Source organism: Ixodes scapularis, unplaced genomic scaffold, assembly GCF_016920785.2.
Source record: "Ixodes scapularis isolate PalLabHiFi unplaced genomic scaffold, ASM1692078v2 PGA_scaffold2__306_contigs__length_199485367, whole genome shotgun sequence".
In the NCBI taxonomy this organism is placed as follows: Eukaryota; Metazoa; Arthropoda; class Arachnida; order Ixodida; family Ixodidae; genus Ixodes; species Ixodes scapularis.
This window is the reverse complement of record NW_024609857.1, coordinates 72,219,627-72,237,365: the sequence shown is the minus strand read 5'-3', so window position 1 is coordinate 72,237,365 and position 17,739 is coordinate 72,219,627. Positions and strand designations below refer to the sequence as shown.

General features: G+C 50.0%; 1 long non-coding RNA gene and 1 pseudogene across 1 annotated transcript; both read left to right on the top strand.

Annotated features, from left to right (window-relative positions):
• The first annotated feature begins 11,792 nt into the window (after positions 1-11,792).
• LOC121836762 lies at positions 11,793-12,532 on the top strand. Its single transcript, XR_006077983.1, has 3 exons — positions 11,793-11,875; positions 12,262-12,327; positions 12,463-12,532. It is a non-coding gene; the product is annotated as an uncharacterized LOC121836762 (long non-coding RNA).
• Positions 12,533-13,004: 472 nt separating this feature from the next.
• Positions 13,005-14,845, top strand: LOC121836761 (annotated as a pseudogene).
• The last annotated feature ends 2,894 nt before the right edge of the window (positions 14,846-17,739 follow it).

Sequence of the window (17,739 nt, the reverse complement as noted above, 5' to 3'; positions counted from 1 at the left end):
GTTCCATACTCGCAGCACCGTATGGCACGGTGCACTCTAAGATACCGCACATGAAAGGTACCCGCGGAGTTGTTCTTTCAGATTGCGGTCACACCCTCACTTCATTGTCTGCCAGGTACAAAGGAGATGCTGCCACAGCCCTGCTTGCATGTTATTTGCCTCAAGATCCAGATTGAAAAGTGGGGACACATGCTTTTGTTTATCCATTGTTTCCTACAAGACAAGCGGCGATTCTCTGGCGTCCACAAAAAAACCATCCCCACTTTTGTTATGGAGCACGGGCAAGGCTATGCATGCTCTTAGAATTCGCAGTTGACTCCAATGCATGCGCACGAACGCTGCACCGGAGCCTCTCAGGGCTTCGAGTTAGCGTCCGCAGCATTCTCCGTGCTCCAAGTAAGTGTAGAACAAAGCTTAGTTCCGCATTTCCCCGCAGCACCCCTGACGATCGGATCTCAAGGCGAATAGCCAGCATTCCCATTATAGCTCCTTCGTGTGGAACAGAGCAGCATTAAAGAGGTCATAAACCGACTCAGTTACTTCTGCTAAATGCTGCTGTCGCACAATAAAGCTTGAGAACAAGCAATATTCTGCTCTTCCTCACAGCCAGGTAAAATAATCACATGATTACTGTTAGGGGTTAGCTGCTACTGTTGGCGCAGTGATTAGACACAAGCCCAAGCCCCAATAGTTACCATGGCATTGATTGTAACCAAATAGTCAGGTGCTCACTCAGTGCTTGGGTCCAGTTCATAAGCCGTCTGTATTCAAGTGTCGTCACCCTGGTGTGAACCCTAGGCTTTCTCAACATTGTGATTTCTGACTGTAAATTAGCCTTCTATTCCTCAGAATATAACCTTGGCAGGGGAGCCTCTGGTTTGTGGTATATAGATTATTATATAGATTATATTTGTGCTACAGACGTCAGTATGCTTGTATGAGGTGCAGAACATCCAAATGCATATCGTTTCTTGGCCCCTTTAACATGTGATGCTTTTTTTGTATGGCACATGATATGCTATTTGGCAGAGCCAAGGCAATTACAAGGAGAAAGCCTAGTTTTTTGTTTTGATATTTGACTGCAAAAATGATGTGATATTTATTTTGCTATCTCCCCATCTGGCAGACCACCAGTACAGCATCACAGGATGTATCGATCAAGCCCTGCGTGATCGCATCAGGCAGCTAGAGGAGCTCGCTTCTGCAAACGAGAAACTGCGCAAGGACAACGACCGTCTACAGAAAGAAAATGAAGCTCTGCGGAAGAAAGTAGCCCATCTTGAGGAGATGTATGACAAAGCAGAGGAGGTCATTGATGCTACAATCCCCTTTCAGAACTTCACGCTCACAGCCGTGCAACAGGACCCAAAGAAACTGGCCTTCTACACGGGATTCGACTCCCTGGAGAGATTTCTCGCCTTTTACAAGTTTGTTCAGGCAGGTTATGAAGCTCACAAGGAAAGTCAAGGTCCGCAGAGAAGGTCACCTTATCTATCCATGGATGATCAGCTGCTGCTCGTGTTGTCCCGCCTGAGGGTGGGACTTTTGGAGCAGGACCTTGCATACCGGTTTCGTATCCACATCAGCACAGTCAGCCGGGTGTGGACATTCTGGATTGGTTACCTAGCGGACTACCTTGCTCAACTCAACTACTGGCCGTCGCGACAGGTTGTGAACAAGCACATGCCGGAGTGCTTCATCGAGGCGTATCCATCGACGAGAGTCATTCTGGATTGCACGGAAATCTTCATCGAGACACCTAGCGACTTCAGGGTGCAGAGTGATACCTACTCAAGCTACAAGTGCCACAACACTGCCAAGGGACTGCTGGGCATCACCCCCAATGGGTTCGTGTCGTTCGTGAGCGACCTTGCCCCTGGCCGCGTCTCTGACAAAGCCCTGACCGCATGTTCCGGGCTATGCAACCTTCTTGAGCCCGGAGACTCTGTCATGGCGGACAGAGGCTTTTTGATCACTGAAGAGGTCGAAGCTGCAGGGGCTAACCTGAACATTCCACCTTTCCTTGGGGGAAGGCTACAGCTCTCCCTGGAGGACGAAGCGAAAACTAGGGCGATTGCGAAGGTCCGGATCCACGTGGAACGAGTGATTGGACAAATGAAGTGTTTTCGAATCTTGAGGGGTACTTTCCCAAACAGTATGAGCAAGAGCCTGGACTCTATCTGGAAGGTCTGTGCTTTGCTGTGCAATTTCACGAGAGAGCCACTGCTCAGTCGAAGCTAGAGCTGCAGTCTTGTGGCTTCGTAGATGGTCGTGGAGAAAAAAGAGGCCATATCTCTCTATCTAGCTCACTTCAGCTCCGGCAACTTTTTGTGCCCACACGCCCTCATGACCCATGACGACCATTAGCACCGACTACGGCCCTCGGGACTTTCCTCTACCCAACGAAATGGACTCACAACCCACCGAGGCCACGCTGGCTTCTCCCGCTGTCTGAAGCTTACCGCTCAATGCACCACCCACAGCCGGTGCAACCACTCCTGCCGTCACGTCGCTTCTTGATGCACCACTTGTTGCCGCGTGAATTCAACCTGCGGTCTTTACTCAGAATCCATTCTCCATCCTCGGCGACGATGATCCCGAAAGCAAGTTGTCGCCCCTCAACAACAGTTGCCACATCCGCACTGCCGCCAATGAAACGAAGCGTGCTCGTGGCATTTTTTTCTTCGGCGCCGCTGCGACTAAGCTTACCACCTCACCCCGGTGCATCCAACGTGACTCGAACCCTGACTCGTTCCCCCTGGAGGACGGATGGCATCCTGTCTCTCGCCGACGTAAGGCGGCCCCGCCCGCGGCGCCTCCAGCAGCATCGTTCTGCAGTGAGTTCTCCCACACTGTCATTCTACGGCCGGCCAAACCATGCCGCATCATGGACGGGGTCTTTCTTGCCATTGACTCTGCAGTTGCTGCACAGATAGACCTCAGGTCTCCTACACCATTGCAGCCCCCTACCAAGTGAGGTACCTCGACTGCAGTAATCAACTTGCAGTTGATGCTGCTTTGTCTCAAGTGTGCGATGCATTCCTCAATGTAACATACATCCCGATCGGCACTCTGCAGGTCTCCGTGCAAGGCTACGAGGCCATTCGCCGTGGCCAGGTTCGCGGATTCATAAAAAAAGTCTGGCGACCTGGATTCTGCGTCCTAAAAAACCTTCATTGCCGGAAATCTGCTATCCTCCAGGCCGGTCCTCTCACAAACTCTGGGTCGGCACTCATTACATTCGACGGCACCAGCCTCGCGTTGCCCAGTGCCCCAACAGCACCCAAGCCAACGGCACAACACAGCGTCGTCAGTTGCCTTCATCAACATCCAAAGAGAAGCCGGCGTCACCACCAGTGACGCCTGAAACTAGCTCCTGCTCAGCAAGCTGTGCTGTTATCTGCGCCCAAAGCCCTCATCGCAGCACCGAGGTCTGCGAAGCAGAAGACTGACTCCCGCCCGGTGCTCGCCACAAAACTCCTAACGCCGGCACACAACATCACCGCCGACCTCACACAAGTCCCAACATCAGAACCGCCTCGGACCACCTTCGCAGAATCAGCGAGAGCTGTCAACAGCACTAGTGAGACGCCTGCCCTACTTCCGTCAGGGTCAGACTTTACTGGCTTGCAACAACAAATCACCCTTTTCACAAAACAAATGCTGGCAGCCACGCAGCGAATTCCGACGATGCAAAACTCGCTGTTTACTCTCGTGGATACCTGCACCCGTGCAGTAATCGGGCGCCTCGCGATGCAGGGCATCATTCCGTTCGGCGGCCCCCCACTATCACCACGCAAACATGGTTAGCGCCCCCAGGATTGTTCAGTGGAACTGTTGCTCGCTTAAACAGAAGAAGGCAGACTTCATCGAAAAATTTTATCTTCACTCGTCATCCGACATGGCCGCTGCGTTTGCTCTACAAGAAATCAACGGCCCCCTCCCTTCTTTGCCACAGTACGATGGACTTGCTCCGAACATTGAGACTAGTGCCCCCTTGCCTTGGATTCGTTCCGCCCTGTACGTTCATCGATCAGTGTGCTTCACTCTTCTCGACACCTCACAGAGGTGCTCTGCAATGACCAGCGTTACGGGTTGCCGCCAATTCCTCAACGGCCCGTTTTTCTCTTCTCTGTCTATGTGGCTCCAGACACATCGCTAAACCGCTGGACAAGGCAGCCGCTAAACATCCCTTTTTTTAAGCACTTCGCCCGTCTTTATCCAAAAGACGACGTTCCCGTTTGCGGTGATCTTAATGCCAAACACACGCATGGGGCTACGACATTGACCTTCCCCACGGCACGCGGCTTCTTGCAGACCTCACAGGGCTGAAACTTTCGTTCCTCAACATCCCAGACACCCCCACACGTATCAAACAATCCTCCCAACAGCAGGACACCTGCCCCGACTTTACCTGTGCTCGTTACCCTCGACGCTGGAGATGGCATGTCGCCGGCGACCGCCTCGGCGGTGATCACCTCCCCATTATTTTACGCTACGACTTCCTATCCGCAACCCTATCTCACTGTCGCGCCTGCTGCGACACATTCTTCACTAAGTGGGACAACTTCCGAGCAGCTCTTTCTTCTGTCATGGAACTTGCTGGCTTTTCCGACATTATACAAGCTATCCAGTCCGCCCACAAGTCTGCCACAAAGCGGCTAACCGTACCGGACGATGCCGCTTTGACGAGCATTTACTTACTGGACCGCCGCATTCACCTGTTGGCCTGTTACCGCCGTTCTCGCAGACCACGACGACTCCTCAAACCTTCACATAAACTCCAAAAGACTATCTCGTGCTACACTTCGGAACTCGCTTCCAACTGCTGGACTTCCCTGTGCAGATCCATCTCCGGCAATAGCCATCTTTCGAAAGTTTGAAGGCTCCTCCGTTCTCTCCTCGGGGACCACAAACCTAGGCAATTTGCTGCCACTGTTGCCCTTCGCAAAGGTGTCTCTCCCGAGGAGCTAGCTGAACGGGCCTCGGACGTCTTTTTTCCGCAACCAGCGCAACATGACTCTGGATGCTACACTTGTGTTCACCCTGTCACCAAGCTCTTGGGATGGATTGCCCGTTCACCCTCCACTCGCAGTGCACCTGGCCCCCAACAACGTCACAGTCGGGCAACTTCAGAACCTCCCTACGGCACTCAAGGAAACCATACTCGCCGAGATCAACCAGGTGACTCCAGACTACTGAAGCCCCAGGAGTCCCTGATCGCTGCCACTTGTCTCATTCGCCCTGGAAGCTCCCGAGAAGATTAAAAGCTTTTCCTCTTTTTATGCCCAAACAGCAGGGCAGATATGGTGGCCACTTCTTTGGTCGTTAAATAAATGTTTCAAAGCAAAGGTAGATGGTCATGATGAAAGAAATCAAGGACGTTAGGATTCCTGTCAGAAGTACTCAACGCAATAAAATGTTGTCCAAACTTGCCAGGTTTTAATTTTAGATTGGTTGCACACTACACGACAGAGTAGCGAGCATTTGATTATTCTTAATTTTTAACTAGGACTGATTAAATTAATTTCAATACTTTTGGATGTTTTATTTTAATACACACATATCCTCTAAAAAGGGCGGAAATGTAGTGGTTAATAAAGAAAAATAGACGTAATGGTGGGGCCACAGTCGACTCCTAGCAGAACTGTTTGGTGGGGCAACAGGCAGACTGAGATTAAAGCCCCTCTATCCTGGGAAAAGTGGCGCCATTCATTGTTGTGGAAATTCTCGAGACACGTACCGTGTGCCACTTCTGGGAAGGACATGGCGTCTGAAATCTAGCTCAGTGCTGCGCTGTGTCGCCATGATCTTCCCAAGGGCTGCATGTTGCACGTGCCTCGTGCATCGACGCACTTTGCGCTACTTTTAAAACATGAAGGGGCTTTAACTGAGATGCCATTGCGTGTGCCACAGGCAAAAATTCAAGATGTTGAAAACAAGCTGTTGCATTGTAAATTGTGCGAATTACTAAAATTCTCCGTCAATATGCCCCAGCAAATGAAGATTAGAGGGTTTACAGATTAAACCAAAGGAAGATGTCTGTCACCCCAGAGGAAGAACATGTGGGGACCTTGACGTGCAACCAAAATTTCACCATCAATAGCGCTGAAATCAGTAACGACACTACCGTAAACCAATTTTGCTCCCAGGTGGGCCGCCGGAAGCGGCGTTGGTAGCCACAGCACATGGTCGTTGTTGGAACTTTCGCGCATAATGCAGAAGAGGATCATGCCCTCTTTAGGTGTCACACGCTCCCATACCATCTTTAGTGTTTGTGTGTATGGCGCGTGCTTTGGACGGTTTCACAACTGACGACCACGCGCATGCTAGGCTGTGAAGATTACACGCTGGGGCGTGGGTTTGTAAACAATGGAAAAGTGTATGAAATTTAGCATGCACAGTGCACAAACTCTATTTTCAGTACACAAATATTGCGACTACTATATCGGACAGAGGTACGCGCTACAGTTTGCAACAAATTCTTGTGCCGACATGAGCAGTCTGAGGCATTCCAACTACTTGTCATGACAGCCACTTTCAGTTCACAAAAGTTGGTTTATTATATGTTCTCCAAGTCTTTGGCATTAAAAATGAGGTTGATTCCTTTGTGACACTGCCGTGCCGGGCTGTGGCCGGCGGTGAAACTGCACAGCCCACCAGCGACGGCAAGCAACCAACTGAGCGTCCAGAGCTAGGAACCAAAAGGCACCTTTATCACACGAGGCAATGGCTTTTTACACAAGACGTGGGCACAGTGTTTGCAACCCGATTACCGAAAGTGTCCAAACTTGGCACTAGCACCGCCCGCAAAATCCCCCCTTTAGAATGTTCAAGGAGAGTATCGGACACCTTGGCTGTGAAAAAAAACAAAGTTTTACAGATTGAGTCTCTTGGGAGCGACCACTTGTCTTCCAGAATGGGTTGAGTAGTGTCGGCCCGTACCATCACCACGAACACGTGGTGGTGATGCTGGACGAGGCACATCACGATGACGCGAGTAGACAGGTCCACCTGAGGCCGAACCGTCGACGGAAGCTAGGGGTGACGCCGGCCTCGGAGAGACACAACAGCACCTGCCGCAGGCGTTGGTCATGTTCCTTTTTCGTTCTGCCGAAGACTAGGATGTCGTCGACCATGTTGACCAATCCGTCTAGGACTTCCAAGATCCACGCCACCTGTCGCTGGAAAAACTCAGGGGCCGACGTGATGCCAAATGGGAGTCGGCAAAAGCAATAACGCCCATACGGCGTAATGAACATCGTAAGCTCTTGAGAGTCCTTGGAAAGCTTGACCTGATGGAAGCTTGAGGTAACTTTGAGCTTCGAGAAGACTGCCGCATCGCCCAGAAGTCCCAGGACTTGATCGACGGTGGGGAGCACATGACGTTCTCTCGGGACAACTTGATTTAATTTTGTAAAGTCGATACAGACACGGTAACCTCCCGACGACTTTGGAACCATGAACAGTCCAGCGTCCCGAGGTGTGGGGTTGGTGACACGCCGAATGGCTCCGTCTTGCTCCAGTTTGGCCAGTTCTGTTTGCACCACCTCGCGCAGGGGTATCGGTATGCGGCATGGAACACTAAGTGAAAACGGAACCGCATCCGGGCGTAGCCGAATCTTGTACTCCTCCTTGAGCGTGCCGAGACCTCTGAAAAGTCCCTGCGGTGCCGGCACTTTCATGTCGTCCAAGAACTTTACCACACCCAGAGCCTGGATGGCTGGGAACCCGAGCAGGGGCATAGAGAGGGACTTGATCACGTACAGACGCTGATGACCGGTCTTGCCTCGCCACAGGAGGGTAGCCATGAAGTACCCAATGACTTTTAGCGACTGGTCTCCTGGTGCTGTCAGCAGGTCGTCGACCTTGTCCAGATGATGAGGTAAGTTCGGGAAGGCTTCCGAAACAGCAGACGCCTCCGCGCCGGAATCTACCTTGAATATCGCCGTGTAGTTGTCGACATTGACCTCAACGTACTTGGCCTTGGCCTTCTCAGTCTCGAGGATTGCGTGGAGCGGTAAGGAACGCCACCTTGCTCTGCTTTCGTTTCCGAGCGCAACAGACGTCCGCGAAGTGGCCCTTCTTCTTGCAATAATTGCACAGAGACTGCCGAGCAGGACAGTCTGAGCGTGTGTGGGGGGCCCGACTGCAGTAGCTGCAGGAACCTGGGTCGTTATCGCCAAGTGAAGACACTGCTGATGCGTCGTCTGACCGTTTTGTTGTCTTGCGTTGGTGCGTCGGACCATGACAAGACTTGGTGGCGTCAACGTTGACGGTGACCTGGACACTCTCGACTCCCGCGAGCAGTTTTTTTCTTTTTCGGCGTCTTCGATCTGCCTCACCTGCGTCCACGCGTCCTTGAGGCTGAGCTTGGCTTTCCAGCAGAGCTGGCCGGACAGGCGTTCGTCGCAAAGACCAACAACGAACCGGTCGCGAACCAGGCGTTCTTCGACTTTGGGGGACGGGTAGTTGCACCACTTGACAAGCTTGCAGAGCTCGGCGTAGTAACTGTCGACGCTCTCTCCCGGCTGCTGAACCCGCTCGTGGAACCTCGAGGACTCTTACACCTCGTTGACGGGGTACAGGAAGTGTTCCGAGAAGCGCTTGACCACCGTGTTGTAGTTGTTCAGGGAGGCGGCGTTCAAGCCGAACATGTCGAGAAGGACCCGAGCCTCGGGGCCCATGCAGTAGAGAAGTGTCCGCACCTGAATGTCCGGTGGTGCTTGGCGAAGTACGGAGGCATAAGCGTACTCCTCGAGTTGCGTAAACCGGGTAGGCCAAGAACCGGTGTTGTCGAAGTCGAAACCAGCAGGCTGACGTACGGAGCCGCCCACCCACGCGGGCAGTGTTTGCAACCCGATTACCAAAAGTGTCCAAACTTGGCACTAGAACCGCCCACAACAGACACTACAATTTTATGATCAACACTCAGTCTTTCCGATATTTAAAAAAAAAGTCTGTCAGGCGTGGCACCATAACGTTCACCCAGAGTGCCTCATCAAAGGGCACCCGTGTGACCCAGCAGTCTTTCGCCCAGTCAACAACAAGGTCACACCACTCCAGTCCTGTGAGCGCAAGTTGTCCTGTCACCTGGTAGTAGTGCTTGTGCTTTTTGTCGACACTCTTGTCCGCATGGATAAACTCCACAAACCCTCTGCTCATCACCTCCTCGAAGGTCGTCAGGTTCGCATCTATCGCCCGTGACACGGTCTTCACTTCGACTAGTCCGTACTCCTGTATATCTTCGTCCCAGACCAGCCCGTCTGGTGATGCCCCCAGCATGGGAAGGCCAGGGTTGATGCAAAGGCCAACACTGAAGACTTGGACCTTTTGCTTGGCCTTGTAGCGCTTCAGAGCAGCCGCCTCATTCTGAAGTCCCGCCCTCATGTGACGTGTCGTGCCATGTCCGCCCGAGAAAATCGTCCTGAGAAACTTTTCGTTCACGGGTGCTTGTCGTTTGACGATGTCTCCGAACTGTGATGCCGTGATCCTTTTCTCACGTTCCGTGTGCCACAGCATACTTCTGCTTTGGCCACGTGTCTGTTCCTCCAGGTGCTGAGCTTGTGTAAGAGTCAGGGTGCATGGATCGCTTGGTGGCATCTGGTGATTCCAGCACTCTTTTATGGGCAAGCTGATCCGTGCTGCAGAGGCCCCATCATCCGTGTTCGAGTGCTCCTGAACCTTCCTTGGCAAGGGTGTGAAGGCAGCTTCTTCCATCACGTCCGCAAACATTGGGAATATTCCCTTCTCAATGAAATCTGTATGCAGCCTCTTGACGGTTGCCTGCGCCACGTCCACATGCACTTCCGTGGTTTTTCTCGCACTCTTCGCCTTGTTGCTAGAGTCGTGCTTGACGAATTCTAGTTCGTTGAACGACACCGTACTTGCACCTCTCTTTGAAGATGGGCCCCACTGCCTTGCTCCCTCAGTGCAGGCCAGAGCATCCGGGATGTAGGACCTTCCCTCCCTTATCAGGTCTAGCATGTGCCAAAGCAGTGCTGCCACATGCTTGCACACACCGCCTTGTCCAGCCTTGCAGGAACAGGAAGCCTTGCTGACCTGCCCATCTTGGCAGAGCACAGCATGCACTGCGTATCGCTTCGTAAGGGTCATGGAAGCCTCCACGTTAGCCTTGACAATTGTCTCTGATGCACTTGTGGTGTGGAGGAAGATGTTCTGCACTTTGTGGGCCTTGAACATTTTGTAGCCAGAACTTGTGTGCTTCTGTGCTCCAGCTGCTTGGCCATGCCCTTGGATGTGGCTTTCCGAGAATGCGGAAGGAAAGTCCTTCAGCTGCTTGGTCCAAGGTCCTGCTGGAAGTGGTAGCTCTTGCGGCTCTGGTACATCCCGTGTCGCCATAGCCTTCCCTGAAAAAAAGGCAGCTCAGTCAGCGTTTTAAAAGGAGGACGGAAATTTGACCAACACAGTTTTTTAATGGGTTTGGTGTTGTTTTGACAGAATTAACCTAAACTTGCGAAGTAAGAGTTCATCTAGGGTAACAACCCCTCAAAAAAAGCCTGCTGTAAACTTTGTGCTAAAAAAAGAGCGTTTGCTATTAGGCAAACATGCCAGCTTTTGTAATCTACAACTTCTTGTGCACTTTCGAACATTACACAGTCGAAGGAGCATTCTGAAAGCAAGCCACGCACTGGCATTGGGGACAAGCATCTCCAGTGTCACTGAGCTGCTTGTTGCTGCTGCCCTGTCAGTGTCCATGATATAGTGCAGCTCTGAATACGAAGAACGCGTTTTGACCATAATCCGTTTCGTGCCAGCAGCATAAAGCTGCTGGCACGACCGTGAAGTGTTGTACAGGAGTGGCAAAGACACTCCAGCTTTCAATGCGTCAGTGTTCGTCCAAAAGAAGCAGTTCGCAGAGCCACTAAAAAGTGTCTAGCATTTCATATGCACGCGCTTGCGTGAAAACGGGATGATCAATAAAGATATGCACTCGCGGGACGCTGTGTTAGCGCGGTTCGCAGGGGCAATCTTGCCTCACCACAGTGAGCGCGCTAGCTGAACTGTAATTTCGATAAACAATGGAATCTCCCCCATACTATGCATAAAACGCAGTCAGAACCCCTTCTCCCGCCGCGACGAAGAACCGAACGCGAAGGATGTGATGCTGCGCGGACGGTTGTTGACGAGCGCTGCCGAGGCACGCCGACCGCTGGTACAGCTTCGCAAGCGTCCGAAGGGCAAAAAGATCGCAACGACAAAGCACCGTCCCGAATGTTGAGCACGCAAGCAGTACTCGATATCCCACGCTCACATTTCACAGGGCGAGCGCATCACGAAGCGAAGGCATGTCGGCCTTCGCTTCGTGATGACTACTTTATTTCTCTGCTTACAGCGGTGACATTTGTAGTGATGTTCGAAACTGCTCTCTCGCGACCGCACACGAGTTAAATGAACGGCCTAGGAGCGGGATAGAGCGTAACGGCAACAGTCAGTACTCACCCCGGGAGCGGCGAACGAAGCGGCGTGGTGTCCGTCGACGGCCGCGTCGAAAACGATGGAATATGCACAAAAACACGTAATATACAGAAGAAATACAAAGCGCTGAACGAAATAGATACACTTATGAACAAGAAAAATACACTGGAGTAGATAAAAAAGAGGATTATTAAGTATAAACAACGAAGATGAAAAGTATGTCTAGGGCGAGGTGATGCGATTCCAACGGAGAGCAGCCAGACGACGGGGGCCGACAGAACACCGATCCCAAGATTCCTCGCGCGCGCGCCGGGGCGCTTGGGAGAGACTGCAAATGGTCTATTGACTAGCGAGGGCGAGCCCACACTGGCCAGCAGCAGTAGCACCGATGGGCCCACATCATCACGGTGTCACACGCACCACACTACAGAAGAAGGTAAAAGCAATTGCATATTGGCGGAGAAGTGTTGCAGGCCTTGTTTCTTATATATTTCGGACTGTCATGTAGTAGCCATCTTTGGGAAACATGTAAAACATGTATGAACATGTTTTTAATCTATAGTTCGCTGCAACCTGAGAACGAAGGGCGATGGTAAGACGGGCCGGGGAGGAGGAAGCAGACGGAACGCTAAAGAGAGGAGGTTCTCCTCTTTCTTCTCCAGCGTTCCGTCTGCTTCTTCCTCCCCGGCCCGTCCTACCCTCGCCCTTCGTTCTTAGGTTGCAACGGGCTACAGCTTGTCACATGCCGCAGGAATTTCCTGAAACAATACAATGACTGATGTTTTTGACAGATTTTTTAATTGCCTCGTCATTTCTTTGCAGATGTGGGGAGCAGTCTCACGGCTCTGACCTCTGGCACGAAGACTAGCCCTCCAACCAGAGTTCATGGTAAGTTTTTATCGTGTGCGTTGTTTAGGACAGTCTTTGAAGATTACTTTGTTGCGTAGTACTTGACCAGTCATAGCTGGTTCAGCTTTTTGCAACCACTCTGTCACTTTGTTTCCTTTGTTTTGTTTATTGTAGTGGATCACACATACGCGATGCAAGGCGCGATGGATGGACATGGCCCGCCGTCTGGCGGAAACGATGTGTGGGCACCTGAACCTTCCCCTACCGATTATGATGCGTCGGTGTATTCGACTTCTGCGGTTCCTCACCAACGTAGGTGTCCGTCATGATGCACAAAGTTTACTTGTACTTCCACATTTTCTACAGTGGAGGCACATTGTTTATTTCATTATATCTCGAAATGTTTCATAATTGCTTTTGCTTTCCCCTTGCAGGGTCCTGTGCAACCCGCACCGAGGGCAAGGGGAAGATGGACGTGTTGAGGGCCAGACTTCGACAGCTTCGGAAACATAACAAGAGACTCCAGCAACGACTGCAGCGACGGCGTCATATGCTGACTGTCACTGAGATAGTTGAAAGTGTACGTAGCCTCGTCTCTCCAGCCGTTGCTGCCCTTGTGGAAGCTCAGCTGAAGATAACCAATGCGAGCAGGTTCGGTAGGCGGTGGTGCAGCCAGAACAAAGCCTTTGCCTTGGGCTTGTACTTTCACAGCCCTAAGGGTTACCGGTACCGTAGGCAATTGTTGAGGCTCCCATCCGTTAGGTCGCTACAGCTTTGGCTTCAGCGTGTTCCCCTGAGGGTTGGTTTTTACCCAGAAGTTTTCAAACTAGTCAAAATACGTGCAGCTTCTTTTTCACCAGAAGACAAGCCATGCATTATTGCCTTTGACGAGATGCACGTCACGAAAGAGCTCTCGTACAACCCCTCTGTGGACAGGTTTGAAGGGCTCGAAGAAAGTAACGCTGGAAGAGGCCATAACCTTGCAAACAAAGCTCTTGTGTTTATGGCTAAAGGCATTCGTACGCCATGGAAGCAGCCACTTGGCTATTGTTTTGCTCATGGGGGAACACCTGCCAACATTTTGCGTGACCTTCTTTTCCAGTGCCACAATTTGCTTGTGAAAACCGGCCTGGAGCCAGTAGCTGTCGTATGTGACCAAGGCAATCAAAATGTTGCTCTTTTTAATGGCCTTGTTACCCCTGAGAAGCCCTACGTAACTGTGAATGAGAAGCCACTTTTTTTTTCTATTTGATGTTCCACATCTGCTGAAGTACTTACGAAATATGTTCTTCAAGTACAATTTTCAAGTTGGGGACCACACGTTGAGAAGCTCTTTCCTCAGGGAAGCTTACGAAAAAGACAAACAGCTTGAAATCCGATCCATGCCAAGGCTCAGTGAGAAGCATTTTAATTTGACTTTTGCCTCCAAAATGTCAGTGAAACTAGCAGCGCAAATATTCAGTAATCACTGTGCTGCTGCAATGTTTGCCATGGTAACTTTCCAGCAACTGCCAGTTGAAGCTATCCACACGGCCCGGTTTATTGAAAAAATGGATCGTCTTTTTGATAGCTTGAACAGCTCACAGAAACGCGGGAAGAGTGCATATGTGTCTGCAATGCACGAAGGCTCTGTTCACAAGGAGTTTCTGAAAGAATGCCTTCATATGTTCGAAAGCCTTACCGTCCTTGGGTGCCCACGGCAGCCTGCTTGCATTCGCGGTTTCTCCTTGACCATTCGGTCTATTATGCTGATTTGTGAGCACCTGACATCTGAGTATGGTTTCAGATACCTCCTGACTCGCCATCTCAGCCAAGATGCACTCGAAAACACATTCTCCGTAATAAGGTCAAAGTCTGGTGCGAACGCCAATTCCTCTTGCCGGCAGTTTCAGGCAGCCTTTAGACATCTCCTAGTTAGCAACTTGTTTAAACTGTCTGACAAGAGCAACTGCGAAGAGGACATGGCAACTCTTTTAGCGGCCCTTCCGGTTGGTTTCTCAGCTCCCTCAGCTTCACTTAGTCTAGGAAGCTCACTTCCACAATGTGCAGCTGACCTGACATCCTGTAGTTATCCCACTTTATTATCACTTAACAACATGGTTTACTTTGGTGGATGGCTTGTAACAAGGTTTATCAAATATCACACATTTCAAAACGTGACTCAGCAATGTGAATTGCAAATCAAGAATGCCACTTTTTCTGATGACAGCCAAGTGTTGTAGTATTTGAGTGTGAAAGGAACGGCTGAAGGAGACTTTGGAAGCCTCTCGGTCCCCTCACCTTGCTTTGTTTCTTTCGTTCAAGCTTGTGAGAAGGGTTTTGTGGCGTCAATTGACAGTCTTGTTTTGAAAGAAGGCGTTGGGAAGGCGTTGTGCATCACTCTTCATGAGAAGGTCGAAAAGCTGCTGACACTTTGCAGTGAGGATGTCTATGGTGATTTATTTGCTTTGTTTACAAGGGTGAGCTTCATTGGTTCGCCCGTAAAAAAAATACTGCGCTCCTTGATGCAGCTGTGAGACGCAAAACCCAGCACCGAGTCCAGAGGCTGTGCAGATGAGACATCACTTGCGTTATGCCCACAGGAAGTCAGGAAGTATTTTTAGTTTATCTTACGTGTTGCATTCAACGATCACGCTGGCATACCGGATTGTGCGAGTACATACCTTTAAATTATCACACGCTTTGCCGAAACTGTCTTCTGCGTTGACCAAATGAGTCTATCATACTTTAAATAAAGTGAAAAAGTTTGTTTCGCATGCTCAGACAGTGCAATCAACGTATAGGTTCAGCTAGATGAACTTGAATTTTCAATGAATCAATATCGAAATTTCAGTGTCGCAGCATGCAAAACTAATTTTTTCGTTCTAAGTAAAATATGTTAGATTCATTCGACCCTCGCTGTATAGTGCTAGATGACGTTGCTCACTGAATGATGGGACAGGGTGTCTACCAAATCACTTATTCCAAATTTCCCAATTTTCCCAAGGTTTTCCTCTCTATTTCGATAAAATGTTGACCGTTACTTCGGTTCAGGGAGTGCCTAGTGGCCTGCGCTGCCTAATGACGTGTCGGGCAACGTTATTCAGTGCAGCGGCACCACCGTGAAATCCTTGTGCAATCATCGGGCTTCGTTGCACGCTGCCGTTCCACTTTCGCTTATCATTTTTACTGATTAGGAACTTTTTTACGGTTCCCTTTATATTACCCTGTTCTTTAAATATAATCCGCCTTACTTAAATATTTTAAGTTTTCCAGGTTGGTAAACACCCTACACACCCTGTGCATTATTGAGGAGTGTGTGAGAAGAAGCGCTGACCTCGGTGTTTTCTTGTGCAGTGTGACGACTTGAGACATAAACCTGGATTAATGTTTGGTTGTGTGAGGTATACAAAAGTATATCAAACTGCGATGAAACGTAACTCAGTGAGTCAGTATGGTGCTAACAATTTGCCACAAAGCGAATTATTATCTTTTTTTAATGCTTTCTTTCCTGTCATTTTGTGGCAGTTTCCTGCGTACTAGTCCTCACATAAATAGCCAAGCTCTGGAGCACAATATGTGTGTGACGAGCGCATGTGCTATAACGAAACGTCTCAATTTTCAATCTCTTGAAGCATTAATTCATGCGGACATTCCAATGCAAAAGACATGCATAGCCCAGCACCTCCACCTGTGATTGATATAGTTAAATCTAGTTACGAGCTCTCAACGTGAACAGTACAAGATAAATGCGTAAACGTGCCTCCCGTTGAGAGTATTAAGTGCGTGCATAGAGTTGTCCAGACCTTGTTTCACTTCGTTTTTAATGCCATATCTATCTTCAAGTGTTCAGTGGTGGTGTTGTAAGTTTGTATATAATAAACTGTGTAAACCAAGCTTGTGCCTTTTTGTCTTTCTTGGCGAACAAGCCGGTATTACAATGATAGGTACGCCTTCATAGGCGTGCTGTAACACACTGCTTAGTTGAAGATAGTAACTTATTGGTGGTTCCCAGAACTGATAAAAAACTGGTTCTTTTGGGAAGAGGGATTACATGGGAGTGACTGATACAAACAAGGCTATAGACCGTTTTACTGAAAGAGGGCGAGAGAGAAAAGGGGAAAGGGCTACCGGCGCTTTCCCCCTTTCTGATTGTGTAAAAAGAGTGAAAGTCCCGGATGAGAGGCTTGGCCGGTGTTGAGTACTTGCTGTGCCCCAACTTCGTTCGCGCTTTCTTTTCTGTTTTGAACTCGCAAACTTAATTAGAGTAACGGGCTTCGATGGCAACAGTTCCCGGGTCATCGGGACACCATTGCTCGGTCATAGGGTGCACGAATAACGACAGAAAGCGTCGAATACTGTCCGAGGACCTGTGTAGCTTGCAATAAATCCGGCAAGGCGAGAGCGGCTGCAATGTCTTTAAGCTCCATCGCTTTCCACATGACCCCGGTCTTGGCGGCAGTGGGTTGCGTTCGTAAACCGAAAAGACATATCCTCAACACCATCTTCTCGACTGTGCTCGGAACAGCTTGTGAATGGAGCGCGCACCGAACGCTGTACCGCCGATGAACATGGGGTACGCTCGCAAGGTGCGTGCCAGTTTTCTCGTGATAATTGCTGTTTCAGCTTGTAAAATTTTGTAACTGAATTTATCTTAATATTGATAATTTGCAGTGGTGACTGACTCGATTTCATCATTTACAACACTTAGTTGAAGGCTTATTTCCGCCGCCCGGTGAGGCTAGAAATTGTTGAAAAGGTAGTTCTATCGGTTTTTCTGAATAGCGATCCCCTGTGCGATGCCAGAGAGCCGGCAAAAGCGCTCCTTGGCGTGCCGCTGGTGGGTTTTTTGGGTTGTTTCCGTTGATTGGGCGCTTTGAAGCGCTGGATAGTCGCTCCAGGGTACGACTCGCGTGTTGCGATCTGCGTCTTCGGGCCCAGTGTGTACGTTTCTTTGTTCGGGTCATGGCATCCGCCAGTGCGGCAACGGGGGGAACAGCGGCAGCGAACGTGCCAGTGATAGAAATTGGAGGTTAGTACTCAAAATGTTGCATCAAATAGTAAAATAATTCGTGGCTGCTTGGACGCTTTCTGCGGTTCGATATAAGCACATTTAGAACGTCTTCGTCGTTCATCCACAATGAAATACGAGAACACGGACATGCAAGATAAAAGCAGCGCAGCAAAACGATCTGTAGCAGCTCCGGGTGTTTACAAAAGTTAATTGAGGTTCCCGTTTCGTGTATCGCTTGTTGATTACTAAAAACGGCAGCGTTGAAATGGGTCTATTGCAAGCAAACATTTCTGAATGGTTAATCATTTCCAGTCACGCGGAAAGCGGTGGAGCTTCAACACATTGCAGCCGCACGTGCCTTGCCGAATTCCATGCAAGCTACAAAGTCCTTGGGCGGTATTCGACGCTTTCTGTCGTTATTGGTGCACCCTATGACCGAGCAATGGTGTCCCGATGAC